This window comes from Coregonus clupeaformis, chromosome 18 (genome assembly GCF_020615455.1).
Source record: "Coregonus clupeaformis isolate EN_2021a chromosome 18, ASM2061545v1, whole genome shotgun sequence".
NCBI lineage: Eukaryota > Metazoa > Chordata > Actinopteri > Salmoniformes > Salmonidae > Coregonus > Coregonus clupeaformis.
Window position 1 is genome coordinate 52,670,717 of NC_059209.1, and position 9,645 is coordinate 52,680,361.

The window sequence follows — 9,645 nt, forward strand, 5'->3', positions numbered from 1 at the left end:
CGCCGTGAAGGACTGAAATCCTGCAGCGCCCACAAGGTCCCCCTGCTCAAGAAAGCACATATACAGGCCCGTCTGAAGTTTGCCAATGAACATCTGAATGATTCAGAGGAGAACTGGGTGAAAGTGTTGTGGTCAGATGAGACCAAAATCGAGCTCTTTGGCATCAACTCAACTCGCCGTGTTTGGAGGAGGAGGAATGCTGCCTATGACCCCAAGAACACCATCCCCACTGTCAAACATGGAGGTGGAAACATTATGCTTTGGGGGTGTTTTTCTGCTAAGGGGACAGGACAACTTCACCGCATCAAAGGGACGATGGACGGCGCCATGTACCGTAAAATCTTGGGTGAGAACCTCCTTCCCTCAGCCAGGGCATTGAAAATGGGTTGTGGATGGGTATTCCAGCCAAGGCAACAAAGGAGTGGCTCAAGAAGAAGCACATTTTAGGTCCTGGAGTGGCCTAGCCAGTCCCCAGACTTTAATCCCATAGGAAATCTGTGGAGGGAGCTGAAGGTTCGAGTTGCCAAACGTCAGGCTCGAAACCTTAATGACTTGGAGAAGATCTGCAAAGAGGAGTGGGACAAAATCCCTCCTGAGATGTGTGCAAACCTGGTGGCCAACTACAAGAAACGTCTGACCTCTGTGATTGCCAAAAAGGGTTTTGCCACCAAGTACTAAGTCATGTTTTGCAGAGGGGTCAAATACTTATTTCCCTCATTAAAATGCTAATCAATTTATAACATTTTTGACATGCGTTTTTCTGGATTTTTCTGTTGTTATTCTGTCTCTCACTGTTCAAATAAACCTACCATTAAAATTATAGACTGATCATGTCTTTGTCAGTGGGCAAACGTACAAAATCAGCAGGGGATCAAATACTTTTTCCCCTCACTGTACAGTGTGTACAGTGTGATGCCACATATACCTAAGAGTCCTGGTCAAATGCTTTTATTCGTTTTGTTTTTACTAAAAGACAAAGTGTACTGATGAGTGTGGGGTCACTTCAAGGGCTCATGGTCTTGTATGAGACACAACTAACTGTAGATTCATATTAGGGTTGGGTGGCTGCATCATGATTCTTTTCAGTCTAAGGTGGTAATAATTAAATCAAATTCTTAAAAAATACCAATGTATGTTTTTAAAGTACAGGGTTGCCTGTTTGTCTTTTCCATTTAAGGAGTTGAGTGTGTAGAGTTGGGTAGTGTAGTTTTCTTAACTGTGTCTAGTCCAACAGTCCTCTGTCATTGGTTAGCCTGGCTAAGTGGGCTAGGTTACGTTGTCTCACTATGTGTGAGCTCTATGGTACTCCGTTGTCTATGGTAGCCCTGTTGTTTTTGACTGTGTGGAAGATGATTGTATCAGCCTCCAGTCTGACTTTGGGTAGAAATTCCCTGTAGGAACAGATCTAGGATCAGTTACACGCCAATGCAGACCTTAACCAAACACAAAACTGACCTTGGATCAGTGTCTAGGGCACAGTTAATTGGGGAGGACGGGCTTGTGGTAATGGCTGGAGCAAAATAAGTGGAATGGTATCAAATGCATCAAAAACACAGCTTCCATGTGTTTGATGCCATTCCAATTGCTCTGTTCCAACCATTATTATGAGCCGTCCTCCCCTCAGCAGCCTCCACTGGTCTAGGGGTAATTTCATGCTACCTCCTCTCTGTTGCAGCAGCACTGGCTCAAATGTTGGCAACCACTGAATGTCCTGAAGGGACTCTTCTATTACAGAACAACATGACAAATGAATATCTGAGCTTCTAGCGCCTCTTCTAATTTAAAGCCTCAGATGTCTGTAGCTATGTCTCCTGTTTGGTACTGTCTCAATCTGAAGGAGGTTTTACTCCTCACTCTGAATGTTCTGATGTCATGTTGAAAACATTGGAACAGCCAGGTCATATTGGTCGTTATGATATGTCTATTATCAAACCTATCTTTAGTGCAGAATTGTGAATCATTGTTGATTTAGATGTCTGTCAGTCTCAACATATTACAGCCTGTACCTCAGGGTGGTTATGTTAGTAACTGTTGTTAACTCTTCACTGAACCTACTGCCATATAGTCTATATAACACTGCCATAAAGATGACATAACATGTTATAACCGGTCATCATGACAGCTGATGCAATCTTATAGAAACTGCCTTCACACTACCATAACACAATTAGCTTGGCATAATAGGTTTGTTGGTTAGATTTAAACCAAGCTAATTAGCTAAAGCCAACATCATACATAATGACTACTTATGATGTTGGTTCAGCTGAAGTGTTTGTGTATGAAGACGCAGATGGAGTTGGCATGTCGCCAGGCTGTAGATGATTATTGTATGTTAGTGTATTCCTATGCCAAGCCCACCTCGAGATTGTTGCTCATCATTTTAAACTGTTTTGCACTGGGGTTGAATGATGCTGAAAAATGTCAGGCTCTTCATGTCATGGAAAAAATACGAATAAAATGTTTTCTGGACTTTCACTGTTCTGTATTTGTGTGCTAAACGTGGTTTGTGCTCAGCAGTAAAAGTGTTAGCTTGGGGCTTATCCAAATGTGCTGCATATAAAAATGTAATGTAATGTAGACTATACACAGTATACAGAGCTAGTACCGATAGAACAATGATCCAGATATTTCACTAGACGTATGACTGTGAAGCATCCACTTGGCATTTCTACTCACTACCAAATATGGTAGTGAGGGAAGCCCATTGGCCGGAGATGGAATTTGGCAGACATTCTGCAAATTTTCTCATCAATGAAACATTTGATCTCAATATGGTTTTCTGCTCCCAAAACTTGAATCTGTGCCGAACAGAGTGGACAAAGATTTGTAGACTTTACCCTTTGCCAAAGTGTTTAAAAAAATGTGTTTAGAAGGAGTGCAAATGCGAATTTAGTTATTGCACACGCGCACTTCACAGAGTAGGCGTTCCCTAATGGAAATATGCAAATATATGCTAGAACGCGCCAATAGGATCTCGCTAGCTCGTGCTTGGGTCTGCCTACCTCTTACTTGTTCTGCCCACTATGACTCATTTGTCCCATTGGAAACGACAGGCTGTGGTCTATCTTAGTTATACACATTTTTGGAGCTAGTGTTCTGTTATAGGATTGTGTATGGTTAAATGCATCAACTAGACCACCAGAGGCTGCTCTTTCCCTCCTCTCCCTGTGAGGCCTTGCTGTCCTTAGCCTTGTTCCTCATATATCTATGGATGAGGGCACATTTTAATACAACATAGATATATTGTATGTTGTCATTTATATACACCACATGAAAACACAACCTTCAAAACTCTTTCTGTCATGTTTGTGCACCAATCAACTCCTGTCGTACACTGGCTATGGAACTGTAGGGTTCTCTCGCACGGAAATACACTGAACAAAAATATGAAAAAATATATAAACGCAACATGTAAAATGTTGGTCACATGTTTCATGAGCTGAAATAAAAGATCCCAGAAATTATCAGTATGCACAAAAAGCTTATTTCTCTCAAATGTGCACAAATTTGTTTACATCCCTTACAGTGAGCATTTCTCTGCCAAGATAATTCATCCATCTGACAGGTATGGCATATCAAAAAGCTGATTAAAAAGCATGATCATTACACAGGTGCACCTTGTGCTGGGGACAATAAAAGGCCACTCTAAAATGTGCAGTTTTGTCACAGAACACAATGCCACAGATGTCTCAAGTTTTGAGGGAGCGTGCAACTGGCATGCTGACGGCAGGAATGTCCACCAGAGCTGTTGCCAGAGAATTCTATGTACATTTTGGCAGTACATCCAACTGATCTCACAACCGCAGACCACGTGTATAGCGTCATGTGGGTGAGCGGTTTGCTGATGTCAACGTTGTGAACAGAGTGCCCTGTGGTGGGGGTGGGGTTATGATATGGGCAGGCATATGCTACGGACAACGAACACAATTGCATTTTATCTATGGCAATTTGAATGCCGTGACGAGATCCTGAGGCCCATTGTAGTGCCATTCATCTGCCGCCATCACCTCATGTTTCAGCATGATAATGCACTGCCTGATCAACTCTATGCGAAAGAGATGTGTCGCGCTGCATGATGCAAATGGTGGTCACACCAGATACTGACTGGTTTTCTGATCCACACCCCTACCTTTTTTTTAAGGTATCTGTGACCAACAGATGCATATCTGTATTCCCAGGTTTGTGAAATCCATAGATTAGGGCCTAATGAATTTATTTCAATTGACTGATTTCCTTATTTGAACTGTAACAGTAAAATCTTTGAAATTGTTGCATGTTGCGTTTGTATTTTTGTTCAGTATATATCCACAGAAAGTAAAAAGACTGAGCAACACTTTACTTAAAGTTGGCCCTAAAGTACCATATATTATACTGTAGTTATTCTACATCTATTCTGCTAACCAGAATGTTATTACTCAGCTATACATGGTAATTGCAGCTGCAGAATTGTATTTGTAATTACAGAAATGGGTGGCATTTAGTTTTGATTGAATTAAAGTTACTAAAGTTACATGTAATTTCACCAAGACATGACATTTTCATACAGCTACTTGTTATATGTAAGCTATAAATAATGTCCAGTGTGACTTAAGAGTGTATTTGAACTGCAACGGTCCTGCTGTACACTAGCTCTTATCTGAATTGATAATCTGCAATAATCAAGACTGAGTTGCATAATGTAATGGCATGTTAAAAATAGAAAAGAGTAACAATAACAATAACGAGGCTTTATACAAGGAATATTGTTACCAAGTAGGCAATCAGGATAGATAATAAACACAGTAACAGCAGCGAGTGTGTGTTGGAGTGTCAGTGTAAGTATGTGAGTGTGGGTAGAGTCAGTGTAAGAGAGTCAGTGCAAAAAAGTAGCCATTTGATTAATTGTTCAGCTGTCTTATGACTTGGGGGTAGAAGCAGTTCAGGTGCCTTTTGGTCCCAGACTTCGCGCTCCGGTACCGCTTGCCGTGCCGTAGCAAAGTGAACAGCGTATGGCTTGGATGACTGGGGTCTTTGACAATTTTCCCAGTCTTCCTCTGACACCGCCTGGTATAAAGTTCCTAGATGCCAGTGATGTACTAGGCTGTCCACAACACCCTCTGTAGCGCCTTGCAATCGAGGGCGATGCAGTTGCCATACCAAGCGGTGATGCATCCAGTCAAGATGCTCTCAATGGTGCAACTATATAACTTTTTGAGGATCTGAGTGGCCATGCCAAATCTTTTCAATCTCCTGAGGGGAAAGAGGCACTGTCAGGCCTTCTTCACAACTGTGCTGGTGTAAGAAGACCATGTTAAGTCCTTGGTGATGTGGGCACTGAGGAACCTGAAGCTCTTGACCCGCTCCACTACAGCCCTGTCGATGTGGATGGGGACGTGCTTGCCCCTTCATTTCCTGTAGTCCACGATCAGCTCCTTTGTTTTACTGGTCTCTGACCTCCTCCCTGTAGGCTGTCTCATCGTCGTCAGTGATCAGGCCTACCAGCATTGTGTCGTCAGCAAACTTGATGATGGTGTTGGAGTCGTGCGTGGCCACCCAGTTGTTGGTGAAAAGGGAGTATAGGAGGGGACTAAGCACGCACCCCTGAGGGCCCCCCGTGTTGAAGGTCAGTGTGGCAGATGTGTTGTTATCTACCCTCACCACCTGGAGGCGGCACGTCAGGAAGTCCAGGATCCAGTTACAGAGGGAGGTGTTCAGTTCCAGGGTCCCGAGCTTGGTAATGAGTTTGGAGGGGACTATGGTGTTGAACACTGAGCTGTAGTCAATGAACAGTATTCTCACATACTGTGGGTATTCCCCTTGTCCAGGTGGGAGAGAGCAGTGTGGAGTGCAATAGAGATTGCGGCATCTGTGGATCTGTTGGGGCAGTAGGGCAAGTATGTTTGGGTCCAGGGTGTCTAGGTTGATGGTGTTTATGTGTGCCATGACCATGTCGTTTGGCAGGTTACCTTTGAGTTCTTAGGAACAGGGACAATGGTGTATGAGGACTAGTGTGTTGGAGATATGATGGTGGCATTTTCAAAGAGCAACAACTCAGACCTTTTTTTTGAAAAATATAATTGTATTAGAATTTAAACCAAGTGAATATAAAAGTACACAACTGTGGTAATATCCACTGTACAGCAGCCCAACTGAAAAAAATGTATATTTTAATATATTATTTTGTATACTAAAGTATACTTTATCAGACCATGGTCTGAGAGTCCTTTAGGTAACTTATGGCAAACTCCAAGCGGGCTGTCATGTACCTTTTACTGAGGTGTGGCTTCCGTCTGGCCACTACCATAAGGCCTGATTAGTGGAATGCTGCAGAGATGGTTGTCCTTCTGGAAGGTTCTCCCATCTCCACAGAGGAACTCTGGAGCTCTGTCAGAGTGACCTCCCTGACCAAGGCCCTTCTCCCCCAATTGCTCCGTTTGGCCAGACGGCCAGCTCTAGGAAGAGTCTTGGTGGTTCCAAACTTCTTCCATTTAAGAATGATGGAGGCCACTGTGCTCTTGGAGACCTTCAATTCTGCAGAATTGTTTTCGTACTCTTACCCAGATCTGTGCCTCAACACAATCCTGTCTCGGTGCTCTACGGACAATTCCTTCGACCTCATGGCTTGGTTTTTGCTCTGACATGCACTGTCAACTGTGGGACCTTATATAGACAGGTGTGTGCCTTTCCAAATCATGTCCAATCAATTTAATTGACTATAGGTGGACTCCAATCAAGTTGTAGAAGCGTCTCAAGGATGATCAATGGAAAGAGGATGGACCTGAGCTCAATTTCGAGTCTCATAGCAAAGGGTCTGAATATTTATGTAAATAAGGTATTTCAGTTTTTAATTTTGCATACATTTGTAAAAAAATTCTAAAAACCTCTTTTCACTTTGTCATTATGGGGTACCGTGTGTAGATTGATGAGGATATTTTTTTTTTAAATTCATTTTTGAATAAGTCTGTAACGTAACAAAATGTGGAAAAAATCAAGGGGTCTGAATACTTTCCGAAGTGCCTTGCAAAATTATTCATACCCCTTGGATTTCTTCACATTTTATTGTGTTACAAAGTGGGGTTAAAATGTATTAATATAATTTTTTTGGTCAACAATTTACTCAAAATACTATAATGTCTAAGTGGAAGAAAAAAACGTGTTTGTTTTTGGTCAATAAAAATTTGATAACTAAAATATAGTCATTGCATAAGTATTCAGCCCCTTCGGTTAGGCAAGCCTAAATTAGTTCAGGAGTAAAATTTGGCTTAACAAATCACATAATATGTTACATGCTCACTCTGTGTGAAATAATCGGGGTTGGCATGATTTTAAAATGACTAACGCTTCGTCTGTTCCCCATACATGCTAGTTAGCTATGGCGTCATAGGATACGGTGCCCTGGGCGGTTTTCACTGAAGAATACTGTACCAAGTTAGCTAGCTGAATAAACTAAGTTAGAGTCTATTCCTAGAAAACATTGAACCGCTGTAGTTTACAACAATTATAATTTCTAAAGTGGAAGTTGGGAGAGTTATATTTGAGTGTTTCAGTGAAACGTAAGTGAGGAAGGCCCCGCTCTCTTGCTTTCCCAGATGTTTAGTTAATTTCATTCCGATCTCCTTTGCATTATTGTAGCCTTTTCTGTAGCCTGTCAACTATGTGTCTGTCTATCCCTGTTCTCTCCTCTCTGCACAGGCCATACAAACGCTTCACACCGCGTGGCTGCTGCCACTCTAATCTGGTGGTGCCTGCGCGCACAACCCACGTGGAGTTCCAGGTCTCCGGCAGCCTCTGGAACTGCCGTTCTGCGGCCAACAAGGCAGAGTTCATCTCAGCCTATGCTACCCTCCAGTCCCTCGACTTCTTGGCGCTGATGGAAACATGGATTACCACAGAAAACACTGCTACTCCTACTGCTCTTTCCTCGTCTGATCATGTGTTCTCGCATACCCGGAGACAATCTGGTCAGCGCGGCGGTGGCACAGGAATCCTCATCTCTCCCAAGTGGACATTCTCTCTTTTTCCCCTGACCCATCTGTCTATCTCCTCATTTGAATTCCATGATGTCACAGTCACTATCCCATTGAAGCTTAACATCCTTGTCATTTATCGCCCTCCAGGTTCCCTTGGAGAGTTCATCAATGAGCTTGACGCCTTGATAAGTTCCTTTCCCGAGGATGGCTCACCCCTCACAGTTCTGGGTGACTTTAACCTCCCTACGTCTGCCTTTGACTCATTTCTCTCTGCCTCCTTCTTTCCACTCCTTTCCTCTTTCGACCTCACCCTCTCACCGTCCCCCCCTACTCACAAGGCAGGCAATACGCTTGACCTCATCTTTACTAGATGCTGTTCTTCTACTAATCTCACTGCAACTCCCCTCCAAGTCTCCGACCACTACTTTGTATCCTTTTCTCTCTCGCTCTCCTCCAACACTACTCACTCTGCCCCTACTCAGATGGTAATGCGTGTCAACTAATAGTCTTGGAAGGATCCTGCTTGATTCTGTAAGTAGAATTGTTTTAACTTGTAAACTGTGTTGGTTCTGTCTGTCTGTCATAGTTAGTAAGCTACCCAGTCTGCTTAAGAAGCGATTGCTACCCATTCACACTGGACGCAGGTCCAGCCACTTATTTTGTTCTCTGCAGATTACAACTCAATAGGAGGGGGAGTGGCTACACTTGTGCTAGGCAATTAGCTTAGTGTTATTAGCACAACCTCTTTGTTCAGCGGCAGCTGTCCCCGAAACAAAGACTGTCCCCAAAACAATGACTGTCCCCGAAACAAAGACTGTCCCCGAAACAAAGACAGTTCTGCCAAGTTGTTCTGCGGGAGTTAGTCGAGGGAGGCCCCGCTCTCTCGCTTCCCCAGATGTTTAGTTAATTTCATTCCGATCTCTTTTGCATTATTGTAGCCTTTTCTGTAGCCTGTCAACTATGTGTCTGTCTATCCCTGTTCTCTCCTCTCTGCACAGGCCATACAAACGCTTCACATCGCGTGGCTGCTACCACTCTAATCTGGTGGTGCCTGCGCGCACGGCCCACGTGGAGTTCCAGGTCTCCGGCAGCCTCTGGAACTGCCGTTCTGCGGTCAACAAGGCAGAGTTAATCTCAGCCTATGCTACCCTCCAGTCTCTCGACTTCTTGGCGCTGACGGAAACATGGATTACTACAGAAAACACTGCTACTCCTACTGCTCTTTCCTTGTCTGATCATGTGTTCTCGCATACCCGAGAGCATCTGGTCAGCGCAGCGGTGGCACAGGAATCCTCATCTCTCCCAAGTGGACATTCTCTCTTTTTCCCCTGACCCATCTGTCTATCTCCTCATTTGAATTCCATGCTGTCACAGTCACTAGCCTATTCAAGCTTAACATCCTTGTCATTTATCACCCTCCAGGTTCCCTTGGAGAGTTCATCAATGAGCTTGACGCCTTGATAAGTTCCTTTCCTGAGGATGGCTCACCCCTCACAGTTCTGGGTGACTTTAACCTGCCGACGTCTGCCTTTGACTCGTTTCTCTCTGCCTCCTTCTTTCCACTCCTTTCCTCTTTTGACCTCACCCTCTCACCATCCCGTCCCCTACTCACAAGGCAGGCAATACGCTTGACCTCATCTTTACTAGATGCTATTCTTCTACTAATCTCACTGCAACTCCCCTCCAAGTCTCCGAC